General features: G+C 38.7%; 1 long non-coding RNA gene across 1 annotated transcript; it reads left to right on the forward strand.

Annotated features, from left to right (window-relative positions):
- The first annotated feature begins 7,127 nt into the window (after positions 1 to 7,127).
- On the forward strand, positions 7,128 to 16,687 carry LOC138682630 (uncharacterized). Its single transcript, XR_011322677.1, has 3 exons — positions 7,128 to 7,535; positions 8,080 to 8,185; positions 11,352 to 16,687. It is a non-coding gene; the product is annotated as an uncharacterized lncRNA (long non-coding RNA).
- The last annotated feature ends 8,354 nt before the right edge of the window (positions 16,688 to 25,041 follow it).

The raw sequence follows: 25,041 nt of genomic DNA on the forward strand, positions 1-25,041 counted from the left end.
CTGAATAACTTTGTAGAGGTCACACATACTTGTTGTACTGCATGAATGCCCAGTTTCTGAAAAGTTTCATGCAATGTGTTGTACCCTGAAGAGAAAAATGTACTTGCTCACTGAATACTGCCTATTCTGTAGGAGTAAAATATTCTGTGTTTTGGAGGCTTATATATTTTCTGTGCTAATGATTATTAAATAATTATGCAGTACAGCATAAAATCTTACAGATATAAGATTTATAATATATCTCATATATGCACACATATATATGTGATCGCTATCATGTAGGTATATCGTATATGTGTATATATCACATTTATACATAAGTGTATATAAATGTATTTATAATATTCAAACATGCACATAGAGATATATTCCCAGTTATAGCTGAGAGATGGAGTGAAAGTCTCTCTCTCCCACACACACAGAGTGAGAAATTTTATCTCAATTTCCTGCAGTTTTTTTCCTGGAAAAAAGGAATTCATGAGTATAACAAAATTCACATGCACATAACCTTTGAAACTCCTGCTATTCCACCAAGTCACAGTACTAGAATTACATAAGAAAAATAGACAAAGCCTGTTCTTTCTGTATTTCTGTCTTTGTATGTAAGACAGAGGAGCTATGATCTCTGCCCTAGATCTTTTCTGCATACGATATAGCTACTAGAGAATACTTAGGTCTTTTAAAAAGTAAAACTAATAAAATATCAGTAGCATTATTTGTTATAGAATTCATTTAACACATATTTATTTGTGTAAGCCTATTCAAATGAAACAAGTGTTAAGTAGTTTTTTCTTGAGGAATACAGCCATGCAACTTAAGTCATCAGTCTAAATAAAACTCCAGAAAATCTTAAACTCACCTGTAAAGTTTCATATTAAGCAAGGATTTATATATTGGAAAGTTTCTATTTATTTACTGCTATTGTAAAAACCCAATACATACATTTTTCTATGTGAGTGTTCAGCATATATATCACATGAACTGTCAAAGATATAGCTAAATATAACAATTATTATCTTACTTATTTGTCTGTAGCATACATATAAGAGAAAATCACTGTACTCCAGTCCTCAGTTTTTCCCTCCTCACCTTCTCAAACAAGTCTGGATTTGTACAGTTTCTTGACTAGGATACAAGGAAGGACAATCATCCATTCTCTAGCAAGCCATATTTTGGCCAATTGCCAAATCCTTACAAAGGTGTTGGCACATTTGTTTTGTAGTTGTTTTATTTTTATGTTCTGATAGTATGATACCATTAAAATTTTAGAGTACAGACAGTTCTTAGCATAATAAAAGAATCTATGAAGAAACTACTTCATGATGATGACTCAAACCCATTTTGTCTTCAAAGGTGGTGTTGTGGATTGCTGTACTGGTCAGTGATGACTGAACATTTGGTAATCTTGAATTAAAAGGTTTTTTCAGTATTGGATCCTATAAAAATTGTCATGCTTTTATACTTCTGTGTCTGTGCCTGTACTCATATCTGGCAGGCTCTAGTACAAAGCTAAATATTGTCAGGACTGCTGAAACAGAATGATTAAGCATTGTTCTTTGTTGGATGATAAAGAATGGGAAATCCTTATTATCAGTCCATGGAAAAATAATTTCCTTTAGAACCCCATCAGACTCCCAGTGCCAATAAAATTGTCTGAATGAGGATTATTTTGGTCCATGCACTGGGATTCTGAAAGCAGAAACTGAGGACTGGTATCCAGTTTAGCATCTCAGTGCTTCTTCATATTATTGTCTAGTGGCTGCCTGTGATTATTAATGAAAAAGTGATCAGTAATAGTTGCTGTAAAAATATGCAGATTATGCCAGGTCCGCTTGTAACGACTCAGACAATGGCTGAACAGAACACTTCAAACACAGTTATCTTTGGCAATCATTAGGTGCAATGAATTTGCTTTTTTCCTGTTGTTCTGTCTGAAACCAAACTTCTCAAATATATTTTTGCAGTGTTTTCTCTATTCCTCTTTACCTTCTCACTGAGCTCACCTAGCATCATGTTAAGTTTAAGTTGTCAACCTGTCCCAAGACACTGCTCAGATAAGGAATGGCTGTTACATTTTCACCCAGATCCTGAAGAAAACTAACAAGCAACTCATCAGGATTTGATCGCATACTGGGAATGAGTATCTTAAAACCATCCTGTAGATTTTTGGGCCAGTGCTTTGGCCAGTGATGCAGAAGCAGATTACCAGCAATTGCAGGTAGTTTTTAATGGTAGGCTGAGAAGCTGAAATACAAAGCAACCTCCAAATCCCAGCTGCAGGCAGGTAGAGGGTGAAGAGTTACACAGTCGTTACTTCAATATGAAGTTCTAGTGTTGTAGTTTACACCAAATCCTTTCAAATACAGGTACATAGAATTAAGCACCCACATCTACAGTTACATGTTTATCTGTCTGACTTCAATGAAATACAGCGACTTTAGATCAGATCATGTTTGCTCTGGTTTCACGATGCAATTCATGTAGAGCTTGCCAGAGAGCAGCTGTGATTCCTCATGCTGCTGGTTCTTCACTTTTCAGATTTCTTTACCTCATGGAGGGCACTTTCCAGATCCATGGGCCAGGGTCTCCCTGGGGCTGGGACCGCAGGGACGCCCCTGGTTGGTGGCAGGGCAGGGCTGTGGCAGCACTGCATCCTACCACCTCGTTGGGGCAAGGACTGACAGCCCCAGGGGAGGCTGAAATGGGGTTCTGGTCAGGCTGGGGTGAGCCCCAGGGGAGGGCAGGCAGGGCCAGTAAGGCTTGGTAGTGCCCCCAGCATCCTGAAAATATAACAGGGCTTCCAGATTATCTGTGTCTTCACTTATGTTAGCACTAACCTCAAGGAACTTGTACCCATGTGGGTTAAATTTCTTTTTCTCAGTGAAGGGTACCATTTTGATCCAGATGGCTCTGTCACCACCATGACACTAAGAGCAGAAACAGTGACAGAATGGCACGATAGACTTTCACCTCCCCAGTATCAAAGGCAGTGCCATTATCTGGGACATGTGGGTCTCTAATGTAAGAATTTGGAGGTCAGGATTTTGAACAGGTATAGTTTAGAAATACCTATATCCCTGGGCATCGAAAGATCTATTTGCCCTGAAGGAAAGCCATTTATTAAGAGGAGCCTTAAAGTGCTTTCATCTAAACATGGATGTTTTCCTATTGCATTTCAGTTTTTCTTAAGTTTGGTCAACGGCTCCTTTACAAATATTATCTGAGAATATGTTGCTTATTTTATTCTTATAGGGGATATCTTTCCTTTTTTCCCTATAATTAGAAATATGTGAATACAAAGAGGAGAACAAGACTGAGAAAACTTCAATTGTAATCCTAAAGATTAGTTTTCTGACACTAAAAAGGGCTGAAGTTGTTGGTGCTTCTAATTTTCTGTTAGGCTCCATCGGAATCAGAATTATTGACTAAAACTGTAAAATTAGATGGTGTACTCCCATAACAAACCAATAATGTGAAGATTACTTCTGAAGTAGCTAATTATTTTTTTATTCTGAATGCATACACGCAAATATGGCATTTCCTTAAAGTTAAAAATACTCAAAAATACTTCTCAAATAGACAAACATTTTGCAATATTTTATTACCAACAAGATTTGACTGGTTAAATGATTGAGAGGGAGAGACACAGTCAGGTAGAATTCATTTACACATAGTAAATCAACTGCTAAAGTCAAGAAGAGACATAAAAACTCAACTCAGTAAGGAATTGAACAAAATAATTAAAAAATTGTCAATATGTTACATTTTAGTAGTTTATGGGCAAATGCATTACATATACCTGAGACATCCTGTAATCTTTTACCCCTTAAGATTTTTTCATACAAGTGAATAGAAGGGAAGAATTGCCCTATTCACAAAGAGCTCCGAGATGCAAGGTGCCGTTCCCTGTTCTCAAAACAGTATTTGAATAGAGTATAAATGAACCAAGTAAGTCTGTTGTTTTCCCAAATGAGGCAATAAATGCTGATGTCTCGGAGCATAGAAACAGTACATTTATTTTCACATTTGTGAAATAGCAAGCATGCATTTGGATGCATGTCATTAGGGCTAAGTGAATGGTCTGTAACCAGACAGAAACAGGAGAGCTACCCATTCAGAATTCAAGGGCTGAAGCTGTATTACTCAAGATAGAATTTCACAAATATTTCTGAATATTTTATGATCTTTAGGAATGAACACAAGTTCATCTATATGCTAGTTACATAACACTGTCACTTTTAACGAAAATAGAAAGCACAAAAACTTCAGCTCTGCAAAAGGTATAGCTGCCCACAGTGTTCCAGTTTATGGGTTCAGTCCTCCAACGCAATGAACACTTTGGTCCCAGTCCAGCAAACTACTCAACTATCTACTTAACAGTATGCACGTGAATAAGTCTGTTATGCTAAACTGCTACTATAGCTAAATAGAAGAGTCACAAGGTCCTGAGATCATAGATGACATCTCATCTTCACTATCTCTATGAAATGTTAGCATTACACTTACCTAGTTCACTGGGGTTTTATACACCACCATTCATAAACAGTTAGTCGATAAAGTGCCTTTAATGACATCCGAGTAGTTTATCATCACATGACTTGAGTTTTGTGATGCACGTTACTATTACTAATACTTCATCAACAATTTGCGTGTCTCACATGATGAATGCGGACTAGTGCATTATCCAATTTTCTGTGTGCATCACGAAGCTGCTCCCCTCAATCAGCATTGTTGCAGTCTCTGTTATTTGCTTTCTTGCTATCTATCCATCCATGTATAATATGACACATTTCCTACTCTAATCTCAATATGAAAACACCAAGAGCTTTAAAAATTTTGTACATCTCCAGAGCACCATAGGTTACTTTTTACCTAAAACAATGTTCAGATGGCTGTCACAAAGAAACTTAAAGTGAAATGTCAAAAGCTGTAAGGATGAAAAGCTGCACATGGTAGATACAAGATTCAGCGCACGGTAACTCCCTCTTAATAAACAAGCAAGGATCTATTGGAAGGAAAATTTCCCTGCATTTGAAATTTAACTGCCAACCATCCACATCCTACACATAACTGTCAGAAAGGATGTCTAAATCTGTCCTCATTTATAACATGTGTTGTGACAAGATTTGACAGTCTCTGAAAGAGCTATAATTGCCACCTAAACATCCAGCATTTTGTCAACTGCGATCATGTTTAGGGAAAGCATTTATTTCACTTAAAAAAAACTAGCATTTTTTCTTTCTTCTGAATGAGATGACAGATTATTTTTTTTTCTTTTCTCATTAGGGGTTGCAAGTCAGATTTAAGGATTTTTTTTTGTTCCTTTTTTCTTTTCAGTATTTTTCCAGTGACAGAAGTTGGAACTTTTCAGATTAAAAGAAGAATTATTAGCTTGAGGAAACCAATAGCAATTTAACAGAAATACTGTAAGGACATCTACCAAGATACTGACACAACTGAAAATTTCTGAATGTCAAGGTGGTTTTGATAGGCGCTCTGCTGAATACCACAACAGGAACCAAGGTGAAAAAGGGGGAAGAGTATCCGGGTATTTGCCATTTTGTTACTCTGAATAAATGTTACCTAGTTTTAGTCGGGTGCATATAGTCATCCTAATGCAACCAGAAACACTGCTGCAGGATGGAGATGGGAGCTGTTGGTGGTATGCTCCCATCCCATGATGGGACCTGTTGGCGTGAAAGCAGAAAGAATGTTTTGGATGAGGGAAATGAGACCTGTCTCTTGGGCATTAAACAGTCTATATAGTTGAGACTGCAAATAATGCATAACCTATTAACTCCCCTGATGGTTCAGAAGAACAACAACTCTTACCAGGCCTAAGAGTTTGTGTCTTAATTGCTTTTCTTGAAGTACTGAGCAATAAAAGTCACCACTACTAGAGCAAACACTCCCCAGCAGTATTGCTTTAACTCAGTCTGGCAGCGTTCATGGTTCTTCTGTGTTTATTTACTGAAAACCATCCAGCAATCAAACTTTATTCACAGGAGTGTTCACAAAATTAAAGAACAACCTGCGCTTCAGAGGGCGTTAGTACTAGAACTGGTACTTTTTCATATGTGATGGATGCAGCGGGGACATGGAAGCAGGACTGCATGCAAAGAACAGGTGTCCCCAGATCCAGATCTACTCGTGCTTTCCTGGCCTGCCCTTGCCAGGTGCACTGTTGGTAGCCACCTGGCATGTCTGTACTGTGCTGCCTTGGGCCTTTTGAGGAAGAACATGGTAAACTCTTCCTCTGTTGGCTAGAGGGGTCAGTAAATGTACTAAACATTTCCTCCTGACTGGAGTTTGACTTGGAAATGGGCTGGGAAACCAAAAGAAAAAGATTTGCTGTAACAGTAAGAGCACAAGTTTGCATTAAGTAACTTTGTCCACTTGTTCAGCCTTAATTACAAGACTCCTATACACTATATTCTGCCAGCTAAGGCTTGCTCTCTTACACTCAAATCACAATCATTACTGATTCCTTCTCACACAGACAATTGTCCATAATGGGTGTCCACAGTGATGCCACACTACAAACCTGGATGTGAGATAGGGTGGCCACACTGTGTAGGCAGTGCAAAGCTCAGTTTCAGTTCAAACAGTAAGTCATAAAATAATAACATGACACCCGCCAAATAGCCAGTTTAGAAACAGGAAGAAAGAGTCTCAAACTAGTAACTGCTATTAGGCAAATACCTTTCCTTAAATATAACTGAAAAGGACAGTCCAACATCCATGAATGTTGCATGGCATTCAATAAGACATCAGAAGATGCTTAAAGGAATAGAACCAATTCATATATCTGTCAGCTTTTACATGTTTACACTGAGATACTAGCAACCAGTACCTTCTGTTAAGAGTATCCTTAAACAATGGAAAACTTATTTCAGGAAGCAAGTAAATAAATGGATCATAGACCGGAATTAGTTATCTGGGCATACGAAATTACTACTACTGGTCCATTTAGATTTGTTTAAAGTTAATATCTGCCCATAAATCAAACTCACTTAGTTGGAGCAACTAATAATGGGGCGGGGGGGGGGTGCGTCTGTCTCAGATTATATATCCCTTATCTGTTAAGAACTTTCCAACATTCTCATGTTTCAGTGATGTTGCTTGCTTAGCAAAGCTGGTCGCCTACCAACATGCTCTTATTCCTCTGTTGTATATAATGCAATAGAACTTTTGAGTTCTACCCCTGAGTAGCTACTGGAATTGATGGAAGCTCAAGGAGAAAATGTTAGAAATATAGGACAAATGTAGACACTGACCTTGTGGTCAGATATCCAGCAGCTTCAAGTGCCTTTGTAACTGAAGATGGATTGATGTCTCAGGTTTTGCCAGCTAGTAACACCTTCCAGAGAAACAATAGTTTCATCATCTCTCTATTGACCTGCACTATGCAGGTTTTTAAACATTAGCATCCTGAATGACCTGAAAGAAAAAAAAAAACTATTGTAGAGGGAAGTTGAAAAAGAGAAATGCTAGCACAAGAGGAGGGAATGGAAGCACTTTCTGTGGGAGTGAAGGTAAGAAATAATCACCTAGAACACATGCAAAAACCTTGGCAAGGGAAAAAAGGAAGGATACTGGGCTGGGATTCTAGGGGAAAGGGCACAGAGTTCTTGACAGGGAACCGGACAGGAGGCAGCAGGAAATTTCAGGAAATCTTTAAAATGGATAGGAACGGAAAATGGCACGCTGGGACATCAAGAAGTCTCTGATAAATACAATGCTCAGCACCTTCAGCAACTGCAAAGTGAATGACAGAACCTCTTTGATGTCAGGTTTCAAAACCTCAGAATTTATGGTCGTAAGTATTATCAATGAATATCTATAAGGAGAACTGATAGGAAAAAAAGTTATTTTACAAATTCTAAGTAGGTTGCCTTTCTTTTGAAGGGGCGGAAAGAAAGTTCTGCTCTTTACTGGTAAACAATGAACAATTAAAAATTTGACTGAAGTTCACCTTTCTAATCAACTGTAACAGCCGTGCAGTATAGGAGTTAAACAAAGCACTGCTTTTTCCCTCTTTTTGTTTTTATGATTCCTTGTATATATCTGCTAATTTAGACAGAATCCCACCCTGCAGTGGGAATAAATCCAGGAGATGAGAGCAAGCAGAAGGAGTTTTTGTGAGGTTCCTTCTGAAAACATTCCCCCACATGACTCTGTTAAGGTATGCAATTAATGTTAAACTGTAGATCATTCCTCCAAGCCATTCCAAATGCTAATTTGGCATTCCTCCTGGGGTACCTGTGTCTGGTTAGCTAAGTAGGGAGACAGATAAAGTCTTTGGTGTGTGAACCTATGCAGTCAGGTCAAGGAGAACAATTAGGAGAGATCCTGCCTATCCTAGAATACCATCCTAACTAGAGCTAAATAAAGGGGTTTGTACTTGAATGGCAGCTTCCGTTAAAATTTTAAATATGTAGATATGAAAAATTTAAAAGAAACTTTAAAAAAATACAGTGAAAATTCCACTCCCTGCTCCAGGAGAGTTGTAATGGCTATAGCCATTAATGACAGAGGATAGCTGTGCTAATGTTCATGTGCTTATTACTCCAACGTCAGAGACTTTAGTAATCAGTATTTGCATTTAGCTTTTGAGATCAGAAACATATTATGCCATTTTTTCTGAGTGCACCTTTTTCCTAATACTGAACAGTGAGCATTTGGTTGTAAAAATAAAGACTAAAATAGCTGGTTTGATGCTTAAATGGATGGAGTTGTGCAGCTCTGAATGCTAATCAGCTGCAGGTAAAGAATGTTTCCTCTTGTGGGAGTTTGCTAAATGTGCTAGCTCAAGCTAAAAATAACCAGCTGACCTGCCCTCATCACAATAACATTGTGGAACTTGTTTCTCCTTGCATGATTGAAGAGCAGGTGATATAGTCATACATTTTAAGACAGAAAGGGGTCATTTTGCTCATCTAGAGACTGCCTTAATGCTAGAATACTGGTATTTATGTATCTGACGTGGGAAACCTGCTTTGTGAATTTGCACATAAAGATCATTGAAACATAAAAGTCAATTCAGGAATTCTCCAATTGTTCTTTGTAACAAAACACCACTCTGTTATCTGTGCTTAGCATTCTCTTGTGTTGCTATGATACAAAGATGCTAACTTCAAGTGAAATGGTGCCAGAAGGCTAATGGCCATCAAAGCAGTGCAGAGGCCTGGCATTAGCTATCTGTTAGGAGGTTTATGGGAAGGTCTGTTTTAGTGCTTGTCAGAGGCCTCAGCTAAATGTCCTTGCAAGAAGGCTTCTCCGTGTGAGAAAAAAAGCTGTTCTTGATGGAAAGGGAGAGGAAGACTTGCTCTCTAATCCTCACAAACATGTTACAGAAGAGTAAAAGAATTGGGAAATACATAAAAAGGACATTAATAAGATTTTCAGATTCAGAATGGACCAATAATAGATTAGATTAACAAGTAAGAAATTGCATTTAAACCAGAAGAAGTTTATCTGAAATGCCTGTTTCTTGAATATGTTTGCCCCACATCAATTCCCTCATTACAGGATGACTTAGCTGCTCTTTGAAAAAAGTTTCACCTTCTGTTTACTCATTCAACTGCAGGGAATTCAGCTGTGGTTGTTTATTGTTCTTAAATACAGTGATGATGGTATTCTGTGACTGTAGAAAGAACACTATACAAATACACTGGTAACAAATGTTTTGAATTCTGTTCTGCAGTTGTTCTTTCTAAGGTGAAACTATTTCATTGAAAAATACTTTAATGGATGCAAGAGTTCAGTTCATCTTTATCACATGCTCAGGTTTTTATGTGAAATGCGATAAACTGGAACTGAATATTTTGACACCACGTGTCAACAATATTAAGTGTAATGCAATTTCTTTTCTGTAAAATGCTGTGGGTGCTGGATTTTAGGAAGTAAAATGTGTACCACAGAAAAATAGATCAGCTGTGCCTTGTCATACTTGAGAGAGGTTTTGCTTTACCATTGCTGTCAGAAACCTGTAAAGGAGACGATAACAAAACCTCCCATGACTATTCTAGTACTTAGTAATCCTTACCCCAAGAGTGGACTTGTCTATTTTAAACTTTCTCGACTGCTGCTTTGCAGAAGTGCCAAGGCAGTTCGGTGACTCGTTGTCACCCACAAGAGAGACACTTCCCTATGCCTAGCAAAAAAAAACCCTCAAAGCCACTGACAACGTAGCCTCTATGGTGAGCTTCTGGGAACTATCAGTGAACGCTGTGCAGACCCTCAGCTTCCAAAACATAACCTCTACAGCTTAGTTGCTTCCAGATTGCCTGCACCCCATTTATATACTAATTCTCTGTCATTGACGAGACAGAACACAGTTAGTTTACTGGTGGCAACATAACCCACCCACCATGTTTCATGAAAATAGACAGAGGTGTTGGTAAAACAATGTAAAAAATTACATACCTTTAAGAAATTGAGAGACTCAGATTGTGGTTTGAAGGACTGCAAATGAGAAATTGTATGTAAAATAAACAGAATGTCACCTACAATTATTACAGACTGTTCCTTTGGAAAGCTGCATATGGGTATTTCATTGCGTTCCTCAAGTAACTTCATCCTCTAGATTCTGTCTTTCTCTTTGTTGCTCCATATATTCACATATAGAATGGAGGCTCCCAATTCCCACTTTGCCTAATGTTTTGGTTTCCCTCAGGCTCCCACTGTCAATGCCCTAATACATTCTCCTTGAGGTATTTAATATTCCACTTATTAAATATAATAGAAAATACACATCTAATTAAGCCTGTCATCTCCAGTGTATTCTCTGCTGGAGAACAAACATGTCTTGTTCATATCCTCTGTGGCGAAGGTTATGAGAAAGAGATAGGCTTTATCTTGTCCAGGAATAATTTGAAAAGAAGCTCCTCTTTCCCCTGTCCTCCAAGTATGTACGCATTCATGTGAGCGCCATCTCTCACAGTTTAAGCTCCAGACTTCTTCCACAATCACCAGTGTGCATAGGGAATAATTCTTTTCTTTCCTCTTTACAATAGTCTTCCATGTATTTGTCTAGTTGATAAGTGTCAGTGTATGAGCTTGTAGACCACAATGATTTCTGAAGTTTCCTACTTCTGTGGGGGTTTTAAAAACACTTAGACATTTTTCCTCATAAAAGACTCTAAGCCATTCAGTTTAATTAAGAATCATATTCCCTGAAATCAATTATCCTGTACAGAGTAACTATTGAGTCTTCAAATACAAATCCCATGTAAATATAAATTTTCCTTCAACTTTTCTAGAATTTTACTTGGTTCACATAAAACTAACTGCCACTTTTGATTAAATATAACATATTTTCTTTGGATTGACATGTCTTGTTTTTCCAGGAATGTTCCTGCACTCTCTTTTGAAGACTGGAATTAAACAACATCACTGGCATTTTAATTTTTAACCTTAAAAAGGCAAATGATGATCCTGACCCCTCAGTGGTCATGCCCTATACTCCTTGTTCCATTCAGACTCAATAGCAATTGCCTGTTGCCAGAGTTATTTCAGATTTCTTAGAAGGAATTTAGTATATAGATTTGTTCAAGTGTGAACTCTCTGAGGAAAGAAATAATGTAACTCCCACACTCAAACAGGACCTTCCTGCAAACACGGCAAATATTAAAGGGATTGAATGGAAGAAAATAAAAGGCTGGGGATTTTGCAGTTCAAAGTATAATTTCTTGAAAGTGAAAGACTCCCCTTGGAAGTTCCACAGTCATATATGATAGTTTCACATACAGCACAGAGCTTAGCAGGCTTTGATTTATTTATATGAACAAAAACATTTTTTTAAAGCTGTAAACAAGTAACCTGATAGAGTAATTATTCATGCAATACAGCATTGCTCTTCCATAGTTTATTTTCATCAGTCATATTAATCACTGCAAAGCAGATGTATTAGGGGTGACCCAAGGTTAAAGCAAAGGATACAAAATAATGAACTGGAACAGTAGCTGATAACCTGGAGAACTTCTTGATTTGTAATTCTGCAAGCGCCTGTTGCGGGTTTCGGTGTCAACTTCATGCAAGTCTATTTCCCTTTTAATCAGTCAATCTCTGATCATAGTGATGTTTACTTTGCATTAATTTTATCTGCCTTTGGAGGTAATGTAACTGTGATAAGAGCCAATTAGTTTTGCACCATCAAGAAGGACAATGAATTGTGACTTGGCAAAACAAAGATAAAATTAACCATTTGCCTAAATGGTGCTGTTCATTGTTGTTTTCTCATAAGGCTTCTTCTGTAATGTTCAGCTCCATGAACGAAATAGCTCCGGATATGCAAGTTTACCTAAAGGAAAACATGTTCTGAAACGAACACTACACTAATGTAGCAACACTGCCCAGTAATTCAATGCTCATTTTCCACAAGCCATTAGATCCGTCTAAAGATTGTATTTCACACACATAAATAAGTGATGCAGTGAGAAATAAGCTAGCAGTTCAGTTCTTGTGGCTAAGGCTTTTTAAATAAGTAAATTGAGTTGGGTGGGGAATGCTTTTTTGACACAGATATAACAGCACTATCTTTAAAAAAAAATTATTCCAAGTCTTTTGCTCAGAAGTAAGTCAAGTTGCACACTGGAGTGAAACAAACTCAAATCACTGGACAGAAAAGTTTACAAATGTATTTTTTTATTATAACATCATGAAGGAATCTAACATGCAAGTAGCTTCACAGAGATGTAACTTTTCCTGTCATACAGCAATAACCTGTTATTCATATTCACAAGAAAGAACTAGGCATTTAGATGTTATTTTAGAGTAGTGTCATAGACCCAGAGATTTGGTTGATATAATCATAATGACCTAAGGAAAACTAAGAAAAAAAGATCAATCTTAAGAAAAAAAAGACTAATCTAAGATCAATCTGAGGAAGAAAACCAAACCTAAACTTAAGCAGAACAGGTGTTTTCTCAGATAAATGATACTAAATACAAATATAAGAATGGGAGAAAATGGAAGCTAGGTTAATTTGTAATTATCAGAATAAAAGAGCACAGATCTGCAAATAAAAAGAGAAAACAAAGGTAACAAGAAATAATTTTATAAGCAATATTGAGGTGATGACTGAGCACTGGTCTGCTACTGAACAAAGAAGGTCAACAGGCTTTAAGTCTTTTTTAATTAACTGTCTTTACTAAGAAGATCCACTGATAGCAAAGGCCTAGAAAATTAATACCAGTAATGAGGAGTTTGTTTTCTGTGTTAAAGTATGGGAAGAACAGGTAAGAAAGGGGAAGAACAGGTAAGAAAGTACTTAACTTCATATTTTTCAGATTAGCTCAATCTGATGAACTTCATCACAAACATGAAGACCTAATCAACACAAGACTGTTAGCAAGTGTATTTAGAAACTCATGAAGGATAGAGTACTTTCTAGAAGACTTGAAAAAAGGCATGCATAACACCTATGTTTAAAAAATAATTAAGGGCTGATAAATTCTAAAGCTGTTAATTCAACATCAATATTCAGAATAATTATGAAATAAACCAAAGACACAATATTTAACACCCAGAACTGTGTATTTAAAAAAAATAAATGCAGACAACTGAATTTTTTTTTACCAAGAAATTACTTTTTTTTTTTAATCAAACTAGTCTGTTTTCCTTTAAAACAGGCTTTGCTCCTACAGGAAAGGAAACTAGTTTCCTAGATCTTGGTGTAATAAGGCAATCGCACTGTCCAGTATACTCTTTTATGGAACCAGAGGAAACATGGTCCAGATGAAGTTGCCAAAAGCTGGTGCAAAGTCTTTGGGTAGAATACCTGAAAACATATTTGTCCCTGGTTCACTGGCAAAATGAAAGGACATAGTGGATGTAAACATGGCCTGCCTCATGCTCCAGTCTATGTCTTTCCCAGCCTGGATGGTGGAATAGAGAGTACGGTTACTGTATCTGAGGAAAAGACAGACCTAGAAGGAACCGTAAGTACACTGGAGGAGAAGATCAGAACTTGAAATTATCTTGAGAGATTAGCAGGGAAACAAACAAACAAAAAAAGATGAAATACAATTACAGAAGTGAAAATATTATGCTTGGGCAAGAAGAGTGCAAAAATATGCAATATTTAAGCAAAGTTCCTTTAAAACAAGAGCTAAGAGGTATATCCTGAGCACGAGTTAGCGGTTTCGTGCTGCTATGAAGAAGCCAAACATCACATTGGAATCAATTAACAGCAATAGAGACTGCGGGAGACCTGGCATAATATTCCTGCTCTGCTCAGATAGATTGATTAAATCATCTCCCAAGGTTGCCTCTATTCCCCTTTATAATGCTGTCAGGTGCACTGTCACAATTTTTGCTTTATTTCAGCAAAATAACTTCCCTTTAAATCCTTGAGATGCTGATTTAAGGCTGAAATTTTCAGAAAGGCCTAAGTACCCCACTACTACAAAATTAAGAAAGGATTGGGTGCCCATGATTACTGAGCAGTTCCCGGGATGCTTGAGAACCTAGCGTGTGCATAATTCCAGAAAAATAGCAAGTCACTTTTTAAAATGAGTGAATATGTTTTAATAACTAATACTTGAATTAGCTCAGATTTTTTTTTTCTTAATTACCTCTATTTTTTATATATTCCTGCAGCCCAATTCATAACCCAGACTTTTCTATTTTGGGAATCCACTTTTGCTTTTCTATAAGGATAACAACAACTACATTTTGATCAAATTTTTCTTTGCTTGAAGCCTGTGTTTCTCTGATAACTCCCACTGCTTCAGAGAGACATTTCCTTTTCCCTTTATCTTCTGTATCTAAAACAAGAGTTTGGAAATGCCCAAGTCCATCTTTATTGAAACAGCTGATGTCGTTTATTTTTAGATTAAGTCATTATTTATTGGTCAAAAAGAATATTTTGGAGTTAAACCTACTTTTCAAAAGCTCTTTGAATTTTTATGTATCAGAAACTTTTGTATCTTCAAAATAGCCTTGAGACCAGTAAGAGCTTAAACTTCTAAAGAAAATAGTCACGTTCCATAGCAATTATTAAATACAAGGTATTAACTGACATTAGCAACAGTAGCCAAAAAAATGGAGGATCAATCCACAAAACTATGACAGGCTTTATTTTGACAGAATATTTTCACCTAATAAGATGATAAGGTCTACCACAGTTTCTTGCTCTCATAATAGAGAACACAGGATTACATGCAATGGATAGCCTAATGCTCAGAGCAGGGATCTGGACAGAAGATAAGATAGCATAGTGTTTCTATACTGATGTTTAAAGAAGAGATGAGAAAGCTGTCTCAGGTTATAAACTTGCTTAGTTCTTTTAGAATAGACTTAATTTTTTTTCTGAATTTCATTCTGAGCCATGAAAACCAAGTCTGCTCAAAGAATGAGGCTTCTTGTTAGCACATCTGGAAATCTATTGAAGGATGCACAGCTCTGGAGGAATTCTACAGCATGGGAAAAGGTACAGTGGTAGCTATAGAAATATGTTAAGTACAGGGGAGAAAGAGGGAGACTTGTTCTGTTGATTTGAGCTGAGTTTACATTTCTGACTATTTATTTCTGGCTATCAATGACAAGTTCCTAATGTGTGCTTATATAGTAGTGTGAAGTCAGGGAGTTCCCATGTTAACAGAATATAAGATGTAGGGAAAAAGCAAGTCAGTTTAAAACGTAGAAGAGTATAAAAATAACTACCAAGTTACTTTAAAAACAATTAGCTTTTCCATGGAGATTTGTGCCTTTCCTAGCTAGCCTCTTTTTTTAAAAAAAAAAGTCACTCTGTTCTTCACATAGTAATGGAAATACTGCAGTTTCAGCAGTTGAATCAGTAGAATTTTACTTTGACAAGTCATAGTAATGATAAAACAAATAATTGTAATTAATATTAATGCTTAGAGTGGTTGTGACCTATAACTAAGTGCTTTAAATTGGGAGTGCATTAAACAAAATCACTCTGGGCCCCTTAACTTCTCTATGAAGATAAGTGCAGGGCAATCCAGTCCATGGTAAATCACGCTTTACTACCATGCTTTCTGCTGCGTGGATGAAGTTTCTAGCACATTCCCATGTAGACACACACCTGCAAAAATTGAAAAAGTACCAGCTAGAGCTTACAACCAGCAGCCTAAACTGGCCCATAGTCTTCTTTGAAACATGTCTTTTTGAGGAAAAAAGTGGGTGACAGTATGCATACCCATATAAAAAAAAGCATTCATCTAAGGGTGTTAACTTAATTTCTGAATCTGCAAAAAGAGATGGAAAAAACCCTGGTAACAAAGTACTTCTGAGCCAGAAGCCTGAGAGTTCAGGATTTTGATATTTTCACAACAAAAATAAGAGAACAAAAAAGGAGCAGTCACTGAACCTCAGGAGAGCGCTATACAATATGGAAAGCTTTTAAAAGCATTGGAACCAAACTGCCAACCTTTTCTAATGACACCATTATGAGAACCCATGGTGCTCTCAGTGCTCAGTAGGCACGAGAGCAGGCCTCCATGGCCACACTTCACAGATCTCAACATCTGATATTTCAGTTGGTTGTAATGAAAAAGAATGGGGATTTTGAAAAGAGAGATAATTAATGATTGCACATAAGGAGTTAATGATTAAAGTAGATTGTATATCTTGACTTAAATTGCGTTAAGTGAGAAAAAGAGATAGGAAAGCTTGTTTTAGACTGTTAAAGCTTCTTTTAGGCAGAATTGGTGGAAAACCCTCACCTCTTGGAGGATGTCTTTTTACTTAACTGTCTTGTTTGAGACAAAGTCCAGTTACATGCATTCTTAAGGAGTGATACATCCTTATAAAGAATAGGGAAAGACTTTTAAGCATTCACAGCTATAATTTAAACAGTGACAAGTTTTTCCTTAGCAAATGGCTGTGAAAACAAAGACATTGCTGCTCCTTCATGTGTCTGTTATAGCCTTGTGTTCTGCCACTCTGCTCCCACAGTGGAAGCATCAGAGTGCAGCGTGTGCACATGGGTCTTGGTTGCTTCTGTAAAAAGCCCATTGATGTAGCTTAAACCATCATGGTCAGCAGTGTCACATCAGATAGCCAAGCATCTTCCCATCTGCTGTGGGCGTGAGAACCTTCAGAGGAAGAAACTAATAAATGAGAATATTCTCTAAACATCTGAACTGGATTTCTTAGGCTGTGTTTGGGACAATAAAGCATGTTTTGCAGATCCATCAGGGTTTCATTATCAAGCCTCCGTTGTCTGGATTTTGGTGACTGCATGCATCTAACCAAGAGTTACAGAAACGCTGGAAATCAGGTTAGATTTTAGGCACCCAATGTGTCAGTTTGGTGCCCATGTCTCTCTAGTCCATCTAGACTGTGTACAGTCTAGTATGCCTTCAAATAGAGTAATACTTAAAATGAAAACACATATTACTGTACAAACTTATTTAATAGAAAATTTTCTTACTTTATTTAAAGCACTTAGATTGCGTGCAAGGATTTCAATGGTCATCCACAGAGAGTTTCTGAGTCCTAAAATGAAAAACAGATATGTAAATTGCTGGGACTACTTCCCATGTTCTCTCGCAGCAATCTATTACATTCCATAGTCATCAGACTCATCTCAATTAGACCAGGGTTTAGGGCTGGATATCTATGAATATGCAACACTGTGTTTTGAAATAATAGATATAGCTTCCCAAAAACTTTAATTATCTTCATAAAGCTATTAAAATAAAAAATTAGAAACTGTCAGTCTTATCAGCAGAACCCGTGTTATGTAACAGGATTGGTTCAGCTGCAACATAGACAGGGACACAGTTCCTTAGACTCTCCACTAATCCCTCAATGTTTAGTCACTTTTGAAAGCAATATTTAGCTTTGGAATATTTAGCTAATTTTAGCAATACTGAACACCATCCAAAGTGTATTAGGTCTGAATTACTGTCTCACAAGGAGTTTATGACAAGCAAGAAAATAACATTTCAGTCTAAGCTGGGGACTTTTCCTATCAACTCTAAACCAAACAGCTAGCATATGGTACACCCTGCATATGGATTAGGCAGAGTATACACACATTAGTTCCAACCTTAGTTAAAGGTGCTGGAGTTAGTGAGACTAATATGGCCACAGCTAATGTCACTAAATGTGACAATGGCATCAATTACAGCAGAATGGGTTGGTTTGCTATTGAATCAGTTAAAAGCAAAATTTAGAAAAAAGCTTACACGCTGTTTCCTTCTTGACATTTTTAATTCCTTCTTCAGCTTCTACTTTCAAAGTATACCAAGTTCATGCTTGACTTAACTTTGAACATTTTCTTTTAATTCTACTTCTTGCCTTCCTATTCATTCTTCTTTCTAAGCTCCAAACTATGCATTTATTTTTCCTCAGGTATCATCTATTTAGATTATTTCCTTTGGTGAACCATATCATACCAAGATTTTGACTATTTATATAGTAATTTCTGTGAAACTAGTGTTTAATCATCTATAGGTTTACGCACAAAAAAGAATTGACCAGTCTTATCTCTATTTTTTCCAGTTACCAAATGCTTAGTCCTTGAGAATATATCGTACTGTGTATTGACTTTCCTCCCACAATAAGCAAATGAAATTTGAAGCATTCCCTGATTTATTTTTTTTCTACCCAGAAGGGAACATTAGATCATCTGGTCTGATCTTAGCTATGTGTCACAAAACACACTTTGTGACCAAGTAGTCTCCTGGCCTAAATTTTGGTTTAGTTCATGAATTAAATATCTAGCTTAACAGACAGACCAGAATTTGGTCCATCAGCAATCATGGCTCGAGTTTTGTTTACAATGGGTTATGCCCTTCCTCTGTACCTGCCTGTCTTCATATTTTCATTGATGTTTCCCAATGTAGATGGTTTTGCGTGAAGTTCTGTAGTGACATTCCTAGCTCATTTGGTTTTAAATTTTAATTTTCCAACTGGAAAGCACAATTCTTGTTTATTGCTGCATTGCAAATGTATATACCTGAAGTATCATGGTACAGCATCTGAGACTGTTATTAAAATTATTCATACAGTTCAGGTGTATGTAGGAGGAAAGTGAAAATCTGTTAAGAGGGAAAGTTTTCCTTGTAAGTAACACCTGATAATATCCACTGACTCTCTCAATTATGAGTTATACTGTCAGTCTCAGAAATTACTTCCTGTTAATGTGAAGGATATCCATTCCTCTCCCTTGCCTTTCTTTGCATGTGCAACATCAGAGTCATCAGTCTGCAAAATGAACCTCTGGCAGAGAGCGGAATAACCTGGCCTGATTCGTGGCTGACCCTGCTTTGAGCAGGAGGTAGGATTAGAACCCTCCAGGGCTCTTCCCCTACAGTCTGAATTATGTTATGGTCCTATGATTTTCTTCTTCACATGGAAAAGTTCTTTTTACAACCATCAATCTACTGGTGCTTATATTTGTTTTCATCTTATCAGGCCCATTTGAAACCACTTTGGTGGCAAACCTCTATGAGAATGAGCTGAGCGTAGCAATGTGTGAAGGGCCAAGGAGCTCAGCAGGGAATTAACTTTGCTTAGGACAAGCCTTATTTCCATTATGTAGCCTAGACAGATTGCCTCCCCAAATATGTAACAGCATTTAGTGGCATCTGCAGTAAACCTGACCTCTAGAAGAAACTGGAGTATAGATTTCGTCTATGTCAGTGTAGTAGTATTGCTTACCTAATGGTATCATCCTCGAGGTGGGTGTATATGGGCTGTGAGAACTCTGCCTGTTATGTGACAGATATTCACCACTGCAAAAGGCAAAGAGAAAAACTGAAAGAGCCAAAATGGTGCTTGAAAGCTCATTATCTTTTGCAATTCTAGCAACAGAGAAACCTACAAATAACTTTTCATCACAGTGCCTATATATTGGACCACTGCTAGGTGGTCCCATTTTTTTTTTATTATTATTTTATTTTTGCTTCAAAACATCAGTGACCCGATCAGAGTCCCTCCAGAACTACACTGCCTGGATCTGGGACCAATGCAGTGTTATTACACCATCACTTAGTGATCCTTCATTCCCCCTAAATTAATTGTTTATAATTCCTGTGTCATAAAAAGGAAGCAGTTTTACAAAGAGTTGAACAGGTGCGTATTGGGTTTGCGTGGCACGGTTTTGGTAGTGTGGGGGGGGGCTACAGGGGTGGCTTCTGTGAGAAGCTGCTAGAAGCTTCCCCCATGTCTGACAGAGCCAATGCCAGCCGGCTCCAAGACAGACCTGCTGCTGGCCAAGGCTGAGCCCATCAGCGATGGTGGTAGCACCTCTGGGATAACAGATTTAAGAAGGGGGAAAATGTTGCTGCACAACAGAAACTGCAGCCGGAAAGGAGTGAGAATATGTGAGAGAAACAACTTTACAGACACCCAGGTCAGTGAAGAAGGAGGGGGAGGAGATGCTCTGGGTGCCGGAGCAGAGATTCCCCTGCAGCCCGTGGTGAAGACCATGGTGAGGCAGGCTGTCCCCCTGCAGCCCATGGAGGTCCACGGTGGAGCAGATATCCACCTGCAGCCCAGGGAGGACCCCACGTTGCAGCAGGTGGGTGCCCGAAGGAGGCTGTGACCCTGTGGGAAGCCCACGCTGGAGCAGGTTTCCTGGCAGGACTTGTGCCTGAAGGACTGCACACTGTGGAAGGGACCCACACTAGACCAGTTTGTGAAGAACTGCAGCCCATGGAAAGGACTCACGTTGGAGAAGTTCGTGGAGGACCGTCTCCCCTAGGAGGGACCCCATGCTGGAGCCGGGGAAGAGTGCAATTCCTCCTCCCCCTGAGGAGGAAGGAGTGACAGAGACAACGTGTTATGAACTGACCACAACCCCCATTCCCCATCCACCTGCACTGCTGGCAGGGAGGAGGTAGAGAAAATCAGGAGTAAAGTTGGGCCCAGGAAGAAGGGAGGGGTGGGGGCAAGGTGTTTTAAGATTTTAGCTTTTATTTTCTCATTACCCTAGCCTGATTTGATTGGCAATAAATTAATTTTTCCCTAAGTCAAGTCTGTTTTGCCTGTGATAGTAATTGATGAGTGATCTCTCACTGTCCTTATCTCAGTCCATAAGCCTTTATTTATATTTTTTCTCCCCTGTCCAGCTGTGGAGGGGAGTGAGCAGCTTTGGTGGGCACCTGGCATCCAGCCAGGGTCAACCCACTGCAAAGTGCAACCAGATGAAACAGTTTGCTGTGAACCCACAACGTTGGTGCAAATGGCTTGCAGAAAGCCAGAACAAAAGGTCACATTGCAACAGTGAACACCCCAGCAAGGGGCTGCAAACACAGGTGCAGGCTGCTCAGGAGCAGGAACAAACATCAAGTACTTGAAGTAGCTATAGCAAGAATAGAGACAATTTATTCAGTAGCTACTGACTGGTTAGCCCCCAAATTTGGTAAAAGAAGAACAGGCAGAGGGGTTTGGAAGTCAGGATCAGTCCCTTCCCCCTTCCCAGCCATCTCAAATTTATAGAAAAGACTAATCTTCAGGGAAGTAAAATTTGAGTTATACCCTCTAAAACCCATTTGGTCAGTGACATGGCTATAGGAAAAAATACATTTAAAAAAAAAATCAGAATAGCTGTTATCACAGCCTGATTTGCTGTCTCTTTCAGCATTTATAACGTTGCATTTACAAAAGCTGGCTGATCAATATGCTGCTGCTACTAAGCCTGCATTTAAAAAAAAAAAAGATGGGATAAACTGCCACCTAGAGTTAAATCCTTGATGTTAACATTGGTTATATTTATATTCAAGATAGACAGCTTTAATATTACAATATTCAGGACCCAAGTATCACTAGTGAGCATAGTCTTTGAATGCTGGTAAAGTGAGTACAGATTTGTCAGATTACAAGTTGAATCTGATGTTGTGCTTAATTTCTTGACAGATATCAATCTATTTAAAAGTCACTAAGGAACTAGAGATCATTACTAGTATACATTATTCTCACTTTACTAATGGTGATCAATAGACTGAGCAAGTATTGAAAACAAGGTGCTGTATTTTTTTTTCTTGACAAGTCACTTCCAGTCCTTTAGGACTGCATATGCATTAGCAAGTCTCTGCAAATTCATTAGCTGGTTTGTTTCATCATAGACAAATTCTAAAGCCAATAAATATCTACTTTTCTTTATACCTGCTGTAAGAATTCTGAATTTATTTTCCTATCTGTACTTAAATTAAAATATTATTAATTTTATTTAATAAGTGTGGTGGCTGCCAAGTGCCCACCAAGCTGCATTCTCACTTCCCCTTCTCAGCAGGACAGGGGGAGAAAAGATGAAAAATTCATGGGTCAAAATAAAGGCACTTTAATGAAAGAAGCAAAGGCTGTACATGGAGGTAAAGCAAAAAAAAAAAAAAAAAAAAAAAAAAAAGATTTACTCTACTTCCCATCAGCAGGTGATGTCCAGCCACTTCCTGGGAAGTAGGGCCTTAGTATGCACAGCAGTTGCTTCAGAAAACAAATACCTTAATAACAAGTGCCCCATTTCCACCTCCCACCCCTTAGCTTTTATTGTGCCAACTCAAATGACCTATTAAAATGAAATCCAATCAAGAAAATACTCAGCTGTAAGTTATTAGAAAATATATGCACTTTGAAAAATACCATGTGCACTATGTTTTTTTCAAATGAATAAACATCCAACAAAAAAACCAGTTATCTAAGAAATCCACTCCAACAGAGAAGAATTCAGAAACTTTGTACCAGAAAGCAGTGAGTTTCAACTAACAGAATCTGAAGTGCTCTTGGCAGCAAGCATGTAATCAAAGGCTGAAAAGACAGCAAAGATTGCATTAACATCCTAGCTATCTCCTCCAAGAGCGCATTCCTGGTATATAAAGGTGGGTACACCCCCAGGTTTAGCATGCACATTGAATTGCAGTTACTTACATATGGGTCAACAACTGGTTGCACAACTGGTGTTGATGACAGGGATTTAGCTTTTGTGATGGGAGCCTCTTGAGGATGAAAGAGATTGGATTCACCTGACCAGGTGGGGAAAAAAGCATCTTCATTAACAGGCTAGCCAACCTGGTGAGGAGGGATTTAAACCAGGGAGATGACAACCAACAATCAAGTGAGGAAGTGGTAGACCAGGTTTGGTAAGCAAAGGTTGCAGGAAGACATGGATGAGCAGACCTTCAAAACAACAGAACAAGACAGAAGGGGGAAGTATGGCATAGAATGCTCTTACACCTTTTCTTGGAAATCAGCATAACTGGGCACCTCTGTTAAGTGCCTGAACACTAACACACACACAGCATGGGGAATGAACAGGAGGAAGCAGAAGTCTGTGTGCAGCTGCAGGACTGAAGTTTCATCAGGACCACAGAGCTATGGTAGGATAGCTCACATGACTGGAGGGCTGTCACAGGTGGATGCAGGTTTTCTGGGAAGGACAGGCCCAGGAGGGCAAGGAGAGGGAACTGCCCTTCAATGTGGAGAGCAGCAAGGATGCCCGGGGCTCTGCCCTGGGATGGACAATGAGTCTGCTGGAAGCTTATGGGCCAAGATGGGAGGGCAGGCCCACACAGGCCATGCTGTGGTGTGTGTCTGCTCTAGACTGTCTGACCAGGAAGTAGATGAGGCCTCTTCAGACAACTGAAGCAGCTTCATGTTTGCAGTCTCTAGTGTTCGTCAGGAAGGACTTGAGCCACCTGTTATCTGCTGGAAGGACAACACAGCAGAGCACAAGCAATCCAGGAGGTTACTGGAGGGCACTGGTGGTCACTCCCTAACACAGGCAATTGAGGAATGGACAAAGGCAGGTGATCTGCTGGACAAGCAAGGAAGAACTGGTTGGGAATGTGAAGCTTGTGGGTAGCTTTGGCTGCAGTGACCATGACATTGTGGAGTTCAGGATCCTGAGAGGAGGGAACAAGGCAAATAAGCAGAATCATAACCCTGTACTTCAGGAGAAGAGACTTTGGCCTCTTCAGGGGGTTGCCTGGAAGAATCCCATGGGATGGACCCCTCTTTCCTCTGGGACTAATACACCTGGGTGATCTTCAAGGATCCCTCCAGCTGAGAGACAGGAGGTCAAGCAAAGGCCTACATGGATGAACAGGGAGCTTGTGACAAAACTCAAACAAAAGAAGGAAGTAATACAGAGGTGGAAGCAGAGACAGGAGACCCTGGAGGAATACAGAGACACTATCCAAGCATGCACAGATGGGGTTAAGAAAGCCAAAGCCCATCTGGAGTTGAATCTGACATGGCACATGAAGGGCAACCAGAAGAGCTTCTACTGAGATATCTGGCACAAAAGGAAGATTTGAAAAAGTGTGTGCCTCTTGCTGAATGGAATGAGGACCTAATATCAAAGGACACTGAAAAGGCCAAGGTACTAAATGCCTTCTTCACTGGTAAGACTTGTTCACAGAAATCCCTGGCCCCCCAAGGCCAGTGGGAAAGTCTAGACCAATGAGGACTGACCATACATAGAGAATCAGGTTAGGGAGCATTTAAGCAAACTGGACACACAACTCCATGGGACCTGATGGGATGCACCCAGGAGTGCCAAGGTAGCTGGACAGTGTCAAGGAAGGTGATCCTTACCCTCTGCACTGATGAGGCAGATGCATCTGATGTCCAGTTCTGGGGATAAAGTTCCCCAGTAAAGGAGAGACATGGACACACTGGAGCAAGTCCAGTGAAGGGCCACAAAAATGAAAGGACTGGAGTGCCTTTCAGATGAGGGAGAGCACTGTGACTGTTCAACCTGAAGAAGAGAAAGCTCAGGGGCATCTTATCAACATGTATTCCTGTTCAATGGAATAACAGGAAAAATGACCATCCTAGTTAAACACATTTGACTCTTGATAAAGGTGGAAGTCTAAGGTGTTAATTGACATCTAAATGATTAGTGATGTGTAGAGGCAGAGCTGTTAGGAAACATAGTAAAGAAATCTTAGCTTTGAAGGCTTGGTTTATCTTATTGGTAAAGACAAGCTACTGCATTAATTTTAGTAACAATCCCATTAATAAACCTGTCTAGTATACTTGCCGTAGTCAGATACAGAGGATAAAAAATAATTATGTCATTCTCTCCTAATTAGTAAGTTTTACTTTTTTGCATTTTCT

This window comes from Haliaeetus albicilla, chromosome 2 (genome assembly GCF_947461875.1).
Source record: "Haliaeetus albicilla chromosome 2, bHalAlb1.1, whole genome shotgun sequence".
In the NCBI taxonomy this organism is placed as follows: domain Eukaryota; kingdom Metazoa; phylum Chordata; class Aves; order Accipitriformes; family Accipitridae; genus Haliaeetus; species Haliaeetus albicilla.